Raw genomic sequence first — 20,522 nt, 5'->3', positions numbered from 1 at the left:
GTGTCATACACTGTTTTATAGATATATAGTCCTAGGAGTCCTGACAGTGTCATACACTATGTTTTATAGATATATAGTCCTAAGAGCCCTGACAGTGTCATACACTATGTATTATAGATTTATAGTCCTAGGAGTCCTGACAGTGTCATATGCTATGTTTTATAGATAAGTTCCTAAGAGCCGTATGAGTATTCTACACTGTTTTTTTTTTTTATTTATTTATGTCAAAAATAGAAATATACACAACAAACCATACAAAACGTCCTCCATACAAATATGAGTTATTAAAAAAAACTGTATCAAATACAGGGCCAATCAGCTTAACAAGGTGGAAGACAACACAAGCGAGTGCTCATGGGGAAGTATATACATGAACAGAGGGAGGGGATGGACAAGGGGGAAAAGACTGGAAAAGAGAGAGGAGAGAGGGAAAAAAAGAGGGGTTAAGGGAAAGGAAAGATCAGAGGTTCCAGCAGATCCATCACTGGAAGTGGCTGTCACGAATTCTAATTAAACTCACAAGGTCTCTGTCATCATGCGAACCCTGAAATAGGCTTTATGGCGCACCCCATCCCAGAAGTGCCACAGCCCAGTACATGTCTAAAAGCCTTGCGGTAGTATCCGCTCCTCCATACAGCACAGTCACCTCGAGGAAGGAAATGGGAAAATCTTGTGCAATTTAGATGGAACATGGTACCACCTGGTCAAGAGTTTGTAGCCTGCTTCTTGATATCTACTCACATTGGAACTCTTATGAGCAAATTCAAGAACCTGTCAGTCTGAGAATACCATGTGCAGGTCAACTTCCCACTTCATCAGAAAGGCAGGCTTGTGATCCGGAGGGGAGACCAGTGGTACACTATGTTTTAAACCATTTTCATGAGAGGTTTGTCCACCTCTAGTCAGTAACTTTTCGGATAACTTAGTCTCATCTAATAGACTGTGCAATTCCGTGCCAAAATGTAGCAAAGTCAAGCCAAAAGTAAATTCAATGGAAAGTAGAAAAAAGCTGGATCTACTTCTGGATCCGCCTACAAAAACTGGATAAAAATTGCATTTTTTTTTTTTAAATTTAAAGCCCAATATGTGAAGCCACTCATGATGAAAATTTTAGCAACCTTTAAGTAAATACATGTGAAATTCCACTTACGTTTCCATATAAAGCTGGCTGTGTATCTGGTACATGTGCTTCAGGAAATACATTTTTAAGATACCAGGAAAAGTTCTGGCACTGAAGGCTTTGACGGACATTGAATCTCTTAGACAAATCTCCGTAAGACTTCTGCAAAAATGTGAAAATATCATTATGATAATGTTAATGAAAATGAAAACATAAAACTATATATTAGTATATACAGTTAGAGCAGAGCTGGTTATACTTCTATATATTAGTATATACAGTTAGAGCAGAGCTGGTTATACTTTTATATATTAGTATATACAGTTAGAGCAGAGCTGGTTATACTTCTATATATTAGTATATACAATTACAGCAGAGCTGGTTATATTTCCATATATTAGTACATACAGTTAGAGCAGAGCTGGTTATACTTCTACATATCAGTATATGCAGTTACAGCAGAGCTGGTTATACTTCTATATATTAGTATATACAGTTAGAGCAGAGCTGGTTATACTTCTATATATTAGTATATACAGTTAGAGCAGAGCTGGTTATACTTCTATATATTAGTATATACAGTTAGAGCAGAGCCGGTTATACTTCTATATATTAGTATATACAGTTAGAGCAGAGCTGGTTATACTTCTATATATTAGTATATATACAGTTACAGCAGAGCTGGTTATACTTCTATATATTAGTATATACAGTTAGAGCAGTGCTGGTTATACTTCTATATATTAGTATATACAGTTACAGCAGAGCTGGTTATACTTCTATATATTAGTATATATACAGTTACAGCAGAGCTGGTTATACTTCTATATATTAGTATATATACAGTTACAGCAGAGCCGGTTATACTTCTATATATTAGTATATACAGTTAGAGCAGAGCTGGTTATACTTCTATATATTAGTATATATACAGTTACAGCAGAGCTGGTTATACTTCTATATATTAGTATATACAGTTAGAGCAGTGCTGGTTATACTTCTATATATTAGTATATATACAGTTACAGCAGAGCTGGTTATACTTCTATATATTAGTATATAAGGTTAGAGCAGTGCTGGTTATACTTCTATATATTAGTATATACAGTTACAGCAGAGCTGGTTATACTTCTATATATTAGTATATGCAGTTACAGCAGAGCTGGTTATACTTCTATATATTAGTATATACAATTACAGCAGAGCTGGTTATACTTCTATATATTAGTATATACAGTTAGAGCAGAGCTGGTTATACTTCTATATATTAGTATATATACAGTTACAGCAGAGCTGGTTATACTTCTATATATTAGTATATAAGGTTAGAGCAGTGCTGGTTATACTTCTATATATTAGTATATACAGTTAGAGCAGAGCTGGTTATACTTCTATATATTAGTATATGCAGTTACAGCAGAGCTGGTTATACTTCTATATATTAGTATATACAGTTACAGCAGAGCTGGTTATACTTCTATATATTAGTATATACAATTACAGCAGAGCTGGTTATACTTCTATATATTAGTATATACAGTTAGAGCAGTGCTGGTTATACTTCTATATATTAGTATATACCAGTGATGGCGAACCTTTTAGAGACCGAGTGCCCAAACTGCAACCCAAAACCCACAAAATTTTCGCGGAGTGCCAACACGACAATATAGACTTAATACTATGCGGATCCACAATTGCGGACAGTTACTGACCAAAAATTACAGTCATGTGGGGCTTTACAGAGCTTTCAATAATACAAACAACGTTGTACTGAAATGTAAAGGTCTCGGCATTTGGTACTTTGAACAATTAATTTTCACTATTTACATCGCACAGGATCTGTTTTATAGTTACCGTGTAATATTCTTACATCCTGTACTAATATCACGTCTGCTATAAAACAGATACTGTGTGATATAAATAGTGAGGGGACCCCAGACAGTATTATATGCTCTGCAGTGGGCCCACCACACAATATTATATTCTCCACAGTACCACAGTAGCCCCCCAGTGTTATATGCTCCGCAGTAGGTGTCCCCCCCCCCCCACAGGATTATATGCTCCACAGTGGCATCCACACACAGTATTGTGTGCTTATAAATAGCCCCCCCCCCAGTATTATATGCTCTTTAGTACACCCCCCAGTATTATAAGCCACCCCAGTATTATAAGCCCCCCCAGTATTATACACTCCCCCCAGTATTATAAGCCCCCTCATTATTATACACTCCCCCCAGTATTATACACTCCCCCCAGTATTATACACCCCACCCAGTATTATAAGCCCCCCCAGTATTATACACTCCCCCCAGTATTATAAGCCCCCTCAGTATTATACACTCCCCCCAGTATTATACACTCCCCCCAGTATTATACACCCCACCCAGTATTATAAGCCCCCCCAGTATTATACAGTCCCCCCCAGTATCATACACCCCACCAATTATTATAAGCGCTCCCCCCAACATCATATACACAGTGAGCCACTCTCATACTCACCCCTGAAGAGCCGCCGGCATCCACCTTCTTGTCACTGGCGGCGCTGATGACATCATCGCGCCCGCGTCGGGGCAGAGGTCAAACTCTGCAGCCAGTGTAGGCCGCGGTCGCGCGATCCGCGGCCTACCCTGACAGCTTTCAGCTGTATGTGCATTTGCACATACAACTGAAGGCAGTGATCGCTCATCAACGGGGAATCCTGTACCGGATTCCCTGTTGGTGAGCGATCCGGGCGACCGCACGCATGCCAGCATGGAGGGCTCTGCGTGCCCTCTCTGGCACGCGTGCCATAGGTTCGCCATCACTGGTATATACAGTTAGAGCAGACTTGGTTATACTTCTATATATTAGTATATACAGTTAGAGCAGAGCTGGTTATACTTCTGTATATTAGTATATACAGTATACAGTTACAGCAGAGTCGGTTATACTTCTATATATTAGTATATATACAGTTACAGCAGAGCTGGTTATACATCTATATATTAGTATATACAGTTAGAGCAGAGCTGGTTATACTTCTATATATTAGTATATACAGTTACAGCAGAGCTGGTTATACTTCTATATATTAGTATATATACAGTTACAGCAGAGCTGGTTATACTTCTATATATTTGTATATACAGTTAGAGCAGAGCTGGTTATACTTCTATATATTAGTATATACAGTTACAGCAGAGCTGGTTATACTTCTATATATTAGTATATACAGTTAGAGCAGAGCTGGTTATACTTCTATATATTTGTATATACAGTTACAGCAGAGCTGGTTATACTTCTATATATTAGTATATACAGTTAGAGCAGAGCTGGTTATACTTCTATATATTAGTATATACAGTTAGAGCAGAGCTGGTTATACTTCTATATATCAGTATATATACAGTTACAGCAGAGCCGGTTATACTTCTATATATTAGTATATACCGTTAGAGCAGAGCTGGTTATACTTCTATATATTAGTATATACAGTTAGAGCAGAGCTGGTTATACTTCTATATATTAGTATATATACAGTTACAGCAGAGCTGGTTATACTTCTATATATTAGTATATACAGTTACAGCAGAGCTGGTTATACTTCTATATATTAGTATATATACAGTTAGAGCAGTGCTGGTTATATTTCTATATATTAGTATATACAGTTACAGCAGAGCTGGTTATACTTCTATATATTAGTATATATACAGTTATAGCAGAGCCAGTTATACTTCGATATATTAGTATATACAGTCCTATGAAAAAGTTTGGGCACCCCTATTAATCTTAATCATTTTTTGTTCTAAATATTTTGGTGTTTGCAACAGCCATTTCAGTTTGATATATCTAATTACTGATGGACACAGTAATATTTCAGGATTGAAATGAGGTTTATTGTACTAACAGAAAATGTGCAATATGCATTAAACCAAAATTTGACCGGTGCAAAAGTATGGGCACCCTTATCATTTTATTGATTTGAATTCCCCTAACTACTTTTTACTGACTTACTGAAGCACAAAATTGGTTTTGTAACCTCAGTGAGCTTTGAACTTCATAGCTAGATGTATCCAATCATAAGAAAAGGTATTTAAGGTGGCCAATTGCAAGTTGATCTCCTATTTGAATCTCCTCTGAAGAGTGGCATCATGGGCTACTCAAAACAACTCTCAAATGATCTGAAAACAAAGATTGTTCAACATAGTTGTTCAGGGGAAGGATACAAAAAGTTGTCTCAGAGATTTAACCTGTCAGTTTCCACTGTGAGGAACATAGTAAGGAAATGGAAGACCACAGGGACAGTTATTGTTAAGCCCAGAAGTGGCAGGCCAAGAAAAATATCAGAAAGGCAGAGAAGAAGAATGGTGAGAACAGTCAAGGACAATCCACAGACCACCTCCAAAGAGCTGCAGCATCATCTTGCTGCAGATGGTGTCACTGTGCATCGGTCAACTATACAGCGCACTTTGCACAAATAGAAGCTGTATGGGAGAGTGATGAGAAAGAAGCCGTTTCTGCACGTACGCCACAAATAGAGTTGCCTGAGGTATGAAAAAGCACATTTGGACAAGGCAGCTTCATTTTGGAAACAAAAATTGAGTTGTTTGGTTATAAAAAAAGGCGTTATGCATGGCGTCCAAAAAGAAACAGCATTCCAAGAAAAACACATGCTACCCACTGTAAAATTTGGTGGAGGTTCCATCATGCTTTGGGGCTGTGTGGCCAATGCCGGCATCGGGAATCTTGTTAAAGTTGAGAGTCGCATGGATTCCACTCAGTATCAGCAGATTCTTGAGAATAATGTTCAAGAATCAGTGACGAAGTTGAAGTTACGCCGGGGATGGATATTTCAGCAAGACAATGATCCAAAACACCGCTCCAAATCCTCAGGCATTCATGCAGAGGAACAATTACAATGTTCTGGAATGGCCATCCCAGTCCCCAGACATGAATATCATTGAACATCTGTGGGATGATTTGAAGCAGGCTGTCCATGCTCGGCGACCATCTAACTTAACTGAACTTGAATTGTTTGTCCAAAATACCTTTATCCAGGATCCAGGAACTGATTAAAAGCTACAGGAAGCGACTAGAGGCTGTTATCTTTGCAAAAGGAGGATCTACTAAATATTAATGTCACTTTTCTGTTGAGGTGCCCATACTTTTGCATCGGTCAAATTTTGGTTTAATGCATATTGCACATTTTCTGTTAGTACAATAAACCTCATTTCAATCCTGAAATATTACTGTGTCCATCAGTTATTAGATATATCAAACTGAAATGGCTGTTATAAACACCAAAATATTTAGAACTAAAAATGATTAAGATTAATAGGGGTGCCCAAACTTTTTCATAGGACTGTACAGTTAGAGCAGGGAAAGAGATAAACTATGATATCATCTTTTGCAAGTAATGGATGAAATGATGGCCCAGAGTCATATACAGAGGTGTTATCTTATATTGTAATCCTGTCTGTGTTGTTTGGGATATAAATTAGGTATACATTATAATGCAAAGTCCACAGCCCAAAAATATATACAGTGAATCAGTGGAGCTTCCCAGTTAAAGGAAAACACCTCTTGGTTTAGGCAAAACACAATAACATTTGTAGAAAAACCCAGCACAATTGAGACTGCTTCAAAATCTTTAAGGGCTCGTTCACACGTGGGCAAAGGGGCGGATTTTGACAGCGGATTTTGCTTCAAAATCCACCCCTTTACAATGGTGGTCTATGCAGACTGCTGGGCTTCTTTTTTCCGCTAGCGGAGAAAAGAAGTGACATGTCCTTTCTTCAGGCGGAAACCGCGGCGCGCTGGGCCGCGGCTTCCGCCTAGCGGTAGCACCCTCCTATGTCGGCTCATTCATTTGAGCCGACATAGGAGGGGAAAGCCGCGACCGGACGGCCAACGTGTGAACTAACCCTAAAACTTAGCTTTTAATCTTAAATAGTGAATACATAAAAACACTAGATACCAGAAAATAATGAAATAGAAAAAAAGACTTAAAAAACATGTTCACAAGACGTACATCGCACGACATTGTGAAAAAGAATTGCCTTCGCATTTTGGAGCTTGTGCTAAGTTTTAATGACTTTGGAGTGGTCTCAAGTGTGCTGGATTTTTCTACAAATGTTATTGTATTATTTAGGTGACTGCTGAAATGTAAACACCCTGCTGTCCATCTAATATTAGGCTAAACATAAAATAGTATGCTGTACATAAAAACACTTGGTTTAAAAATAGGCCATTTTTAGTGACACATTACCTTTAGAGATGAGCGAGTACTATTCGAAATGGCCGTTTTGAATAGCACGCACCCATAGGAATGAATGGAAGCGACCGGCACGAATAGTACTCACTCATCTCTAAGAAAGGCTATTCGTCTTCTACCTTTCATTGTCTTCTCCGCGCTGCCGCTTGCCTAAAATCCGTTTTTTTGTCTGTGTGTAAATGAGTTCTCTCACAGCACTGGGGGCAGGCCCAAGCGCTCAAACAGCACTGGGCGCTTCCCCAATGCTGCCAGAGAACTCTCCAGCGCCGCCTCCATCTTTTTGTGGAACAAAGTCTTCACTGAGTCTTCTTCCGACGGTGTCTTCTAACTTCTAGGCCTCGGGCCTAGGGCAAGCCGAATGCACATGCCCGCCGGCCACGAGAAAATGGCCACTTACAATACTGGGCCCGCCTCCAGTGCTGCGAGAGAACTCATTTACATACCGACAAAAAACGGGATTTTAGGCGAACGGCGGCGCGGAGAAGACAACGAAAGGTAAAAGACGAATAGCCTTTCTTAAGGCTATTCCGACGTGTTGGTTAGAAAAGAAAGGGTTTGAAAGATAGGATCCCTTTAATATCATACTGTAACAAACAGTAGACCAAAGCTCCTCTATAATTATCTTTGACCCTCCTCCCCTCCCCTCCCCTCCTTTCTATGGGAATTGTTTCTTTTATATGGTACCTGTCTAGCAAAATCTGCTGCTTCTGGCATTCTCCTGTAAACTAGCTCTTTATAGTCGTCCATCCACACTTCAACTACGCGGACCAGGTTCCGGATGATTTCCAGCTTTGATTTAGGAAATGTGTGTGGAATTTTGCGAAATACATGACCAACAACAGAACATGGCAAGATCTCCAGTTGCCCACCGCACTGCCACACCTATCGATTAAATTATTTAGAATGAAGTAGAAGAAATAATAGTATTAATATTGATAACAAACCATCAGAGTGACTATATAGAGTGTCTTTCTTCGGAGGATAAGGCACATTTATATACAGTGGATATGTAAAGTATTCAGACCCCTTTAAATTTTTCACTCTTTGTTTTATTGCAGCCATTTGCTAAAAGCAAAAAAAAAGCTCATTTTATTTCTCATTATTGTACACTCAGCACCCCACCTTTACAGAAAAATCCAGAAATGTAGATATGTTTGCAAATTTATTAAAAAGAAAAACTGAAATATCACATGGTCATAAGTATTCAGACCCTTTGCTCAGTATTGAGTATTTGCACCCTTTCGAGCTAGTACAGCCATGAGTCTTCTTGGAAATGATTCAACAAGCTTTTCATATCTGGATTTGGGGATCCTCTGCCATTCTTCCTTGCAGATCCTCTCTAGTTCCGTCAGGTTGGATGGTGAATGTTGGTGCAGCCATTTTCAGGCCTTTCCAGAGATGCTCAATTGGGTTGAGGTCCGGGCTCTGGCTGGGACAGTCAAGAATAGAGTTCTTCCACTCCTTTGTTATTTTAGTTGTGTGTTTAGGGTCATTGTCTTGTTGGAAGGTGAATCTTCAGCCCAGTCTGAGGTCCAGAGCACCCTGGAAGAGGTTTTCTTCCAGGATATCTCTGTACTTGGCCGCAATCATCTTTCCTTCAATTGCAACCAGTCTTCATGTCCCTGCAGCTGAAAATCACCCCATATCATGATGCTGCCACCACCGTGTTTCAGTGTTGGGATTGTATTGGGCAGGTGATGAGCAATGCCTGGTTTTCTCCACACATACTGCTTAGAATCAATGCCAAAAAGTTCAATTTTCATCTTATCAGACCAGAGAATCTTATTTCTCATAGTCTGGGACTCCTTCATGTGATTTTTGGAAAGCTCTGTGCCGGCTTTCATATGTCTTGCACTGAGGAGAGGCTTCCTTCGGGCAACTTTGCCATAAAGCCCCAACTGGTAGAGGGCTGCAGTGATAGTTGACTTTGTGGAACTTTCTCCCTTCTCCCTACTGTATCGCATAGCCATAGTGTTCTTTGGGTTCTTATTTACCTCTCTCACCAAGGCTCTTCTCCCACGATTGCTCAGATTGGCTGGGCGGCCCGGTCTAGGAAGAGTTCTGGTAATCCCAAACTTCTTCCATTCAAAGATTATGGAGAGACAAACACAAAAAATAGCAGCACTCCAGGATGCTGCATTCCCAACATCCAAAAGCCATAATTATTTTTTATTTTTCTGTTCACTGATCTTTACGAGATCTTTACGTACGAGGTACGAGAGATCTTTTGTAGTTTCATCAGGTGTGAAAAATATTTTCATAAGTTTGTAGGCCAAGCATTTTCGTACACAGGGATAGATAATGTGTAAGTGTTTCACTTTCTTTCTGTACTTTTATATGTATTCTAGAGGAAGGGGGATGATTTTGAATATTTTTTTAAGTCATTTTAGGACTCCCCTCCTCTCCTCTCCCTTATAGGTATTGAACCCTGGGAATCTGATCGGTAATACAATGCTTTGCAAACCTAGGGCAATACTATTACAGGCTGCATAGAACAGCTTGTAACAGAAGTGTATCTCAGACAATTCTGTCGATGGCAATAAGTCGCTGGTCCCGGATTTCATTCCAGGGGCTAGCAATCCAACCCAAAATGGCAGCACCCATGATTCTCTGGGAAAATGGCGCCCTGATCAGCTATGACCGATACACCATGGAGGTAAATGCCTGCAATCAGTGCAGGCACTGATTATCAGCATTGCCGCCGATTCTCCCCTATAACAAGCTGCCTTGTTTAAAAACAACGGATGTTGCAAATGGTTAAGCAATATGCAGGTCTTTTTATTGTTGAAAATTAGAGCTGGTCCAAAATTCAATCGTACCCCACACAATAGAGTGATGTCATCCAAAATAACTTCAAAATTTTGGTGGGGCAGCAAAACTTCAAGCATGTGTGGAAAAAATGCTGCACAATAAGAATTATTTTAAAAACACAAAGGCTTTTTTAGTTTATTTTTGTCAATGAAGAAAAGTTATATGTAAATGCCAACAATATTTGGTGTGACCTTTGCCATTTGGAGGAGGAGTCTTGGAAGTGATGATATGGCCCCCACAGATATAGCCCTGATCTCATCATCTTCAAGTCTGTCTGGGATGACATGAAGAGACAGAAGGATTGTACAAGTCTACATCCACAGAAGCTCTGGGCTCAGTTTTCCAAGATGGCAGTGGGAACAACCTCCCTGTCCAGCTCTGCCAAAAACCATCTTTACCGAAAAGAAGGCAAAGAGCAAAGGTCACACAAAATATTGATGGGATTTGCATTTCTCTTTTCTTCATTCACAAAAATAAATTATTTACTCTTCTTTTATCTAAAACCATTGTTACTGAGCAGCATTTTGTTTCAGCCTGCCTAAAACTTCTACAAAATACTGTTTTAGGCCAAGGCCCCACGTTGCAGTAACGCAATTTTTTTGTTGCATATTTTACTGCGTTTTTTTGAGTCAAAGCCAGAAGTGGATTGAACAGAAGGGAGAAGTATAAAAATTCCCTACATTCCCTTTTTCCTTAGCTATTCTTGGTTTTGACTCAAAAATAAAACACAGCAAAATCTTCAACAAAAAAGAAGCCGAAGAGAAAGCCTAGAACTGGACCAAAATATAAAGGCCCCATACACAGCAGAATAATGTTGTTCAAAACAACTAATTTTGGCAAGGAAGACCAACTACCTGATGTATGTCTCAAGTATATCCCACATGTACATGGATGACCCAAATCTTCCCTAAGACGATCTAGAAGGAAAAAAGGATCAGTCATGTTGAGTTTAGGCATGTCCAATCCTTTTATTCTCAGCACATGCTCAGCTGAACTGGAATATGAGGGAATGTGATGTTGTATGGCCATTATATATGATCTTCTCACATGTATTGATGACATTGTAGATCCGATTATGTGACTGGATTTTCCCCATGTTAAGGATTCAGCTCTACTCTTTTTATACTGTGGATACACAATTCACCACCACCATTATAACACTATATGTATTTACTTACCCTAAAGGACATTTCTAGATTCTCACCTCCCCATATTTCCATTTCATCATCATAAGTTCCAATATACTCAAAGTACTGCTTGGAAACTGAGAAGAGACCTCCAGCTATGGTCGGTGTCCTGTTTGAGAGAGCAGAGTCTTATGATCTTGAAAGAAAAAGGTAGTTTAAATACATTACAGACAAAGAGCTGGCTTGGCTATTCTAATCAGTATATAACATGATTGGTTATAGAGATATAAGACAAGCCTGGCACATGGCTATTGGCTGAGGCTCATTATAATCTGCATCTCATTATAACTTTCCACACTGGGATGGACTTTCCCATGAAACAAAGAAGGATTCAAAATACTTATGTGTGAGCTAACATCCCAGACTGTCTATATGTATATATCATGGCAAAAGAGATAAGATGACATGTTCCAACTTAATTAACAATGAACTACATAGATTCTGTGTCTGTTCACACTCTAAGTGACCTTCATATACCATAAAATATGACAAAGTGCCCAGATACCATAAGATTAATACTTTTGTTGGTTATGTGTCCATACATCATGTAAAGGAGATAAGAGATATACAAAGTCAGCTGCATCTTCTCAAAATGAGGCCCTTGAGAGATAATGATTAGCAACCTCTGCATTAACACGTTCATTATCACATTCCTTAAAGTCTAACAAAGGGCCTCCTTGACTTAAGCAGAAAAATCAGTTTATATGTGAAAGAGTACAAGATGGCTGCCAAAATACAAAGATGGAGGACTTAACTCTAACAATTTCTGATGTACATGATATCTATATAATGCTATATACTATTGTAATCTACACCATGTATAGTGCTGGGAATAGCAAGGTATTGTATTATACAGAGGGAACTTGATGGAGTATACAGTCCTATGAAAAAGTTTGGGCACCCCTATTAATCTTAATCATTTTTAGTTCTAAATATTTTGGTGTTTATTAGAGATGAGCGAACACTAAAATGTTCGAGGTTCGAAATTCGATTCGAACAGCCGCTCTCTGTTCGAGTGTTCGAATGGGTTTCGAACCCCATTATAGTCTATGGGGAACATAAACTCGTTAAGGGGGAAACCCAAATTCGTGTCTGGAGGGTCACCAAGTCCACTATGACACCCCAGGAAATGATACCAACACCCTGGAATGACACTGGGACAGCAGGGGAAGCATGTCTGGGGGCATAAAAGTCACTTTATTTCATGGAAATCCCTGTCAGTTTGCGATTTTCGCAAGCTAACTTTTCCCCATAGAAATGCATTGGCCAGTGCTGATTGGCCAGAGTACGGAACTCGACCAATCAGCGCTGGCTCTGCTGGAGGAGGCGGAGTCTAAGATAGCTCCACACCAGTCTCCATTCAGGTCCGACCTTAGACTCCGCCTCCTCCGGCAGAGCCAGCGCTGATTGGCCGAAGGCTGGCCAATGCATTCCTATGCGAATGCAGACTTAGCAGTGCTGAGTCAGTTTTGCTCAACTACACATCTGATGCACACTCGGCACTGCTACATCAGATGTAGCAATCTGATGTAGCAAAGCCGAGGGTGCACTAGAACCCCTGTGCAAACTCAGTTCACGCTAATAGAATGCATTGGCCAGCGCTGATTGGCCAATGCATTCTATTAGCCCGATGAAGTAGAGCTGAATGTGTGTGCTAAGCACACACATTCAGCACTGCTTCATCACGCCAATACAATGCATTAGCCAGTGCTGATTGGCCAGAGTACGGAATTCGGCCAATCAGCGCTGGCCAATGCATTCTATTAGCCCGATGAAGTAGAGCTGAATGTGTGTGCTAAGCACACACATTCAGCACTGCTTCATCACGCCAATACAATGCATTAGCCAGTGCTGATTGGCCAGAGTACGGAATTCGGCCAATCAGCGCTGGCTCTGCTGGAGGAGGCGGAGTCTAAGATCGCTCCACACCAGTCTCCATTCAGGTCCGACCTTAGACTCCGCCTCCTCCGGCAGAGCCAGCGCTGATTGGCCGAAGGCTGGCCAATGCATTCCTATGCGAATGCAGACTTAGCAGTGCTGAGTCAGTTTTGCTCAACTACACATCTGATGCACACTCGGCACTGCTACATCAGATGTAGCAATCTGATGTAGCAGAGCCGAGGGTGCACTAGAACCCCTGTACAAACTTAGTTCACGCTAATAGAATGCATTGGCCAGCGCTGATTGGCCAATGCATTCTATTAGCCCGATGAAGTAGAGCTGAATGTGTGTGCTAAGCACACACATTCAGCACTGCTTCATCACGCCAATACAATGCATTAGCCAGTGCTGATTGGCCAGAGTACGGAATTCGGCCAATCAGCGCTGGCTCTGCTGGAGGAGGCGGAGTCTAAGGTCGGACCTGAATGGAGACTGGTGTGGAGCGATCTTAGACTCCGCCTCCTCCAGCAGAGCCAGCGCTGATTGGCCGAATTCCGTACTCTGGCCAATCAGCGCTGGCCAATGCATTCTATTAGCTTGATGAAGCAGAGTGTGCACAAGGGTTCAAGCGCACCCTCGGCTCTGATGTAGCAGAGCTGAGGCTGCACAAGGGTTCAAGCGCACCCTCGGCTCTGATGTAGGAGAGCCGAGGGTGCACTTGAACCCTTGTGCACCCTCAGCTCTGCTACATCAGAGCCGAGGGTGCGCTTGAACCCTTGTGCACACTCTGCTTCATCAAGCTAATAGAATGCATTGGCCAGCGCTGATTGGCCAATGTATTCTATTAGCCTGATGAAGTAGAGCTGAATGTGTGTGCTAAGCACACACATTCAGCTCTACTTCATCGGGCTAATAGAATGCATTGGCCAGCGCTGATTGGCCAGAGTACGGAACTCGACCAATCAGCGCTGGCTCTGCTGGAGGAGGCGGAGTCTAAGATCGCTCCACACCAGTCTCCATTCAGGTCCGACCTTAGACTCCGCCTCCTCCGGCAGAGCCAGCGCTGATTGGCCGAATTCCGTACTCTGGCCAATCAGCACTGGCTAATGCATTGTATTGGCGTGATGAAGCAGTGCTGAATGTGTGTGCTTAGCACACACATTCAGCTCTACTTCATCGGGCTAATAGAATGCATTGGCCAATCAGCGCTGGCCAATGCATTCTATTAGCGTGAACTGAGTTTGCACAGGGGTTCTAGTGCACCCTCGGCTCTGCTACATCAGATTGCTACATCTGATGTAGCAGTGCCGAGTGTGCATCAGATGTGTAGTTGAGCAAAACTGACTCAGCACTGCTAAGTCTCTGCATTCGCATAGGAATGCATTGGCCAGCCTTCGGCCAATCAGCGCTGGCTCTGCCGGAGGAGGCGGAGTCTAAGGTCGGACCTGAATGGAGACTGGTGTGGAGCGATCTTAGACTCCGCCTCCTCCAGCAGAGCCAGCGCTGATTGGTCGAGTTCCGTACTCTGGCCAATCAGCGCTGGCCAATGCATTCTATTAGCCCGATGAAGTAGAGCTGAATGTGTGTGCTTAGCACACACATTCAGCTCTACTTCATCAGGCTAATAGAATACATTGGCCAATCAGCGCTGGCCAATGCATTCTATTAGCTTGATGAAGCAGAGTGTGCACAAGGGTTCAAGCGCACCCTCGGCTCTGATGTAGCAGAGCTGAGGGTGCACAAGGGTTCAAGTGCACCCTCGGCTCTCCTACATCAGAGCCGAGGGTGCGCTTGAACCCTTGTGCAGCCTCAGCTCTGCTACATCAGAGCCGAGGGTGCGCTTGAACCCTTGTGCACACTCTGCTTCATCAAGCTAATAGAATGCATTGGCCAGCGCTGATTGGCCAGAGTACGGAATTCGGCCAATCAGCGCTGGCTCTGCTGGAGGAGGCGGAGTCTAAGATCGCTCCACACCAGTCTCCATTCAGGTCCGACCTTAGACCCCGCCTCCTCCAGCAGAGCCAGCGCTGATTGGTCGAGTTCCGTACTCTGGCCAATCAGCGCTGGCCAATGCATTCTATTAGCCCGATGAAGTAGAGCTGAATGTGTGTGCTTAGCACACACATTCAGCTCTACTTCATCAGGCTAATAGAATACATTGGCCAATCAGCGCTGGCCAATGCATTCTATTAGCTTGATGAAGCAGAGTGTGCACAAGGGTTCAAGCGCACTCTCGGCTCTGATGTAGCAGAGCTGAGGGTGCACAAGGGTTCAAGTGCACCCTCGGCTCTCCTACATCAGAGCCGAGGGTGCAGCCTCGGCTCTGCTACATCAGAGCCGAGGGTGCGCTTGAACCCTTGTGCACACTCTGCTTCATCAAGCTAATAGAATGCATTGGCCAGCACTGATTGGCCAGAGTACGGAATTCGGCCAATCAGCGCTGGCCAATGCATCCCTATGGGAAAAAGTTTATCTCACAAAAATCACAATTACACACCCGATAGAGCCCCAAAAAGTTATTTTTAATAACATTCCCCCCTAAATAAAGGTTATCCCTAGCTATCCCTGCCTGTACAGCTATCCCTGTCTCATAGTCACAAAGTTCACATTCTCATATGACCCGGATTTGAAATCCACTATTCGTCTAAAATGGAGGTCACCTGATTTCGGCAGCCAATGACTTTTTCCAATTTTTTTCAATGCCCCCGGTGTCGTAGTTCCTGTCCCACCTCCCCTGCGCTGTTATTGGTGCAAAAAAGGCGCCAGGGAAGGTGGGAGGGGAATCGAATTTTGGCGCACTTTACCACGTGGTGTTCGATTCGATTCGAACATGGCGAACACCCTGATATCCGATCGAACATGTGTTCGATAGAACACTGTTCGCTCATCTCTAGTGTTTATAACAGCCATTTCAGTTTGATATATCTAATAACTGATGGACACAGTAATATTTCAGGATTGAAATGAGGTTTATTGTACTAACAGAAAATGTGCAATATGCATTAAACCAAAATTTGACCGGTGCAAAAGTATGGGCACCTCAACAGAAAAGTGACATTAATATTTAGTAGATCCTCCTTTTGCAAAGATAACAGCCTCTAGTCGCTTCCTGTAGCTTTTAATCAGTTCCTGGATCCTGGATAAAGGTATTTTGGACAAACAATTCAAGTTCAGTTAAGTTAGATGGTCGCCGAGCATGGACAGCCCGCTTCAAATCATCCCACAGATGTTCAATGATATTCAGGTCTGGGGACTGGGATGGCCATTCCAGAACATTGTAATTGTTCCTCTGCATGAATGCCTGAGGATTTGGAGCCGTGTTTTGGATCATTGTCTTGCTGAAATATCCATCCCTGGCGTAACTTCAACTTCGTCACTGATTCTTGAACATTATTCTCAAGAATCTGCTGATACTGAGTGGAATCCATGCGACTCTCAACTTTAACAAGATTCCTGATGCTGGCATTGGCCACACAGCCCCAAAGCATGATGGAACCTCCACCAAATTTTACAGTGGGTAGCATGTGTTTTTCTTGGAATGCTGTTTCTTTTTGGACGCCATGCATAACGCCTTTTTTTTTATAACCAAACAACTCAATTTTTGTTTCCAAAATGAAGCTGCCTTGTCCAAATGTGCTTTTTCATACCTCAGGCAACTCTATTTGTGGCGTACGTGCAGAAACGGCTTCTTTCTCATCACTCTCCCATACAGCTTCTATTTGTGCAAAGTGCGCTGTATAGTTGACCGATGCACAGTGACACCATCTGCAGCAAGATGATGCTGCAGCTCTTTGGAGGTGGTCTGTGGATTGTCCTTGACTGTTCTCACCATTCTTCTTCTCTGTCTTTCTGATATTTTTCTTGGCCTGCCACTTCTGAGCTTAACAATAACTGTCCCTGTGGTCTTCCATTTCCTTACTATGTTCCTCACAGTGGAAACTGACAGGTTAAATCTCTGAGACAACTTTTTGTATCCTTCACCTGAACAACTATGTTGAACAATCTTTGTTTTCAGATCATTTGAGAGTTGTTTTGAGTAGCCCATGATGCCACTCTTCAGAGGAGATTCAAATAGGAGATCAACTTGCAATTGGCCACCTTAAATACCTTTTCTTATGATTGGATACATCTAGCTATGAAGTTCAAAGCTCACTGAGGTTACAAAACCAATTTTGTGCTTCAGTAAGTCAGTAAAAAGTAGTTAGGGGAATTCAAATCAATAAAATGATAAGGGTGCCCATACTTTTGCACCGGTCAAATTTTGGTTTAATGCATATTGCACATTTTCTGTTAGTACAATAAACCTCATTTCAATCCTGAAATATTACTGTGTCCATCAGTTATTAGATATATCAAACTGAAATGGCTGTTGCAAACACCAAAATATTTAGAACAAAAAATGATTAAGATTAATAGGGGTGCCCAAACTTTTTCATAGGACTGTATGTGGGAATGACTTTGTGTGGCAGTGCCAGGTTTACATCTCAGGAGCCTGTAGGTACAAATCCAGTGTCCTAGACTCCAGCCATGAAGTAGGCCAGTAGCTTAGCTGCAGTGAAGGGAGATCTTAAAGGGGGTTTCCAGGCATAAAACTTTAAATAAAAATGGTCTGTTGGTACTATTAATGGGTTGAGCTGTGTTTTGCGTGATCTCTGGGTTTCTCTGGGAGCTCCTGGCAGTCTCTGTGTTTACATGGGTACAGTGTTGGCCAAAAGTATTGCCCCCCCCTGCAATTCTGTCAGATAATATTCATTTTCTTCCAGAAAATGATTGCAATCACAAATTCTTTGGTATTATTATCTTCATTTAATTTGTCTTCAATGGAGAACCACAAAAAGAATTGTCAAAAAGCCAAATCCTAATAATATTATAAATGTGAAAGTTTGTGTGTTTGGATGTTTGTGAGTTTGGATGTTTGTGAGTTTGGATGTTTGTTCCGCAATCACGCCGCAATGGGCGCACGGATTTCCCTGAAATTTTGCACATACCTAGAGTGGCACCAGGAATAGTGCATAGGTGCCTCACCATCCACGTGAAGTCTCCGGTTGGGCCACCGTGACCACCAAATTCCCAGTCGGTGTTGGCTGAAGGACCTGCGCTGACGTCACATCGTCAGGCGCGGCGCTCCTACTGGACCAGGCAACAGAGGGGGCAGAGCTACACAACCACAAGCCGGCCGCACAGCCCCAGGGAAAAAATGGCGTCATGTGTACCGGCGCACGAACCTCCGGAGCATCCTGACGAAGTCGCCGTGGTGTGGAGCCGCGAAGAGTTCATCGGATGTCAGTGGTGTGTGCATGCTAGGACACTGAACGCTGACACTCAACCATGTCCACAGGTTTGGTGACTATGCCGGCCGCGGGAGGGAGGTGGGGGGTGCACGGGTTGCGGAAGCGAACGCAAGGGGACTGGTGGGTGCCTTGAGAGGGGGGAAGCCGGGAAGGGAGGGCCAGGGGCCCGTGGGAGGGGAGGATGGTGCGGGGGCCGCAAGAGGGGAGGTTGGGGGTTGGCACGTGGGCAGGGGGGCCGCGAGATACGAGTGGGGGGCCGCTGAGGGAAATGGCGCCTGTGAAGGGGGGTCCCAGGATGGGAGGTTGGGGGCCAAAGGGGAGCTAGTGTGTTTTAAGGAAACAAAATAAAGTGCGTGTGATGTTAACTTCAGTGGAGTAGTGCAGTGTTCTTCCTATCCATCGGTCTTCTTCTAAAAGGGGAGCTGGGGGAACAGAAGCAGGGCCATAGGTGCGGGGATGGGAGGGGGCAGGTGCGCGGGTGACAGGGGGGAAGGCAGGAGCAGGCGGTAGGTAGAAAGGCCACGCGGCCCGGCGAGGGCCAAGGGAGGTGGGGGTGCACGGTGGATCATAACCAACACGACTTGGCCAAATAGAAGCGGCTCAGCGCCATCGCCAACCCGCAGATGAAGTCGCGGGCAGATGCTACTTGGATATAATTCCACAGCAAACATAAAAGAAAAGGCCTCAACATAGAGTTTACAGGAAAAAAAAAAGAGGCCCTCAAAGAAAAGAACACGGTCCCTACAGTCAAACATGGCGGAGGTTCCCTGATGTTTTGGGGTTGCTTTGCTGCCTCTGGCACTGGACTGCTTGACCGTGTGCATGGCATTATGAAGTCTGAAGACTACCAACAAATTTTGCAGCATAATGTAGTGCCCAGTGTGAGAAAGCTGGGTCTCCCTCAGAGGTCATGGGTCTTCCAGCAGGACAATGACCCAAAACACACTTCAAAAAGCACTAGAAAATGGTTTGAGAGAAAGCACTGGAGACTTGTAAAGTGGCCAGCAATGAGTCCAGACCTGAAATCCCATAGAACACCTGTGGAGAGATCTCAAAATGGCAGTTTGGAGAAGGCCCCCTTCACATCTCAGGGACCTGGAGCAGTTTGCCAAAGAAGAATGGTCTAAGGTCTAAGGGGGGCAATATTTTTGTCCGGCCCATTTTTGGAGTTTTGTGTAAAATGATCAATGTTTTGACTTTTTTTCATTCTCTTTTGTGTTTTGTTCATTGCAAGCAAAATAAATGAAGATTTTAATACCAAAGAGTTTGTGCTTGTAATTATTTTCTGGAAGAAATGAGTATTATCTGACAGAATTGCAGGGGTGCCAATTCTTTTGGCCAACACTGTAGCCTCCTTTTCTTTTATCCTTCAACTACCATGATGCATGATCTGGTCAAAGCTGAGGTCCGATCAGAGGTTTTAATCTCTTTGCTGCCGCGGTCAAACATGAGAAGCAGAGTATTTCACATTTTGAAAATTGTGATTTTCTCCAAATTTCCAGCAAATTTCCTATTTTTTAAATAAATATAAAAATATTGACCAATATTTATTTACCACTAACATGAAGTACAATGTGTCATGAAGAAAAACAATCTCAAAATCACTTGTGTAAGTTATTTCCACATAAATTGACACATGACAGATTTTAAAAATGAGACCTGGTCATGAAGGTACTTTTAGGCTCGGTCTTGAAGGGGTTAATGCTACATTTCCAGGTGATGGTGACAGAACTTGTTCCACAAAATATCTTTGTGACTGATCAGAGTGAATCCAGGGACAGTCCTTTCCACTAGAGGTTTCTATGATGATAGCGAAGTGGGGGTGTCATGATGAAAGAACAAACACATTCTGGGAGGGCAAAGGGGGGCACTAGACATAGTGGAGGTGTGGTGCCCCTTCCTAGGGTAACTCATTCCTGGGGTCACACTGCTGATTGTCCAAAAATGTTTAGGTGATCCTCTCCGTCATGTTATAA

General features: G+C 42.6%; 1 pseudogene; it reads right to left on the bottom strand.

Moving 5' to 3' along the window:
• Nucleotides 1–20,522, bottom strand: part of LOC142217274 (polypeptide N-acetylgalactosaminyltransferase 3-like) — a 46,004-nt pseudogene that overhangs the window by 12,199 nt on the left and 13,283 nt on the right.

This window comes from Leptodactylus fuscus, chromosome 8, assembly GCF_031893055.1.
Source record: "Leptodactylus fuscus isolate aLepFus1 chromosome 8, aLepFus1.hap2, whole genome shotgun sequence".
Taxonomy (NCBI): domain Eukaryota; kingdom Metazoa; phylum Chordata; class Amphibia; order Anura; family Leptodactylidae; genus Leptodactylus; species Leptodactylus fuscus.
The sequence above is the reverse complement of the archived record's forward strand: the minus strand, read 5'-3'. Positions and strand labels throughout refer to the sequence as shown.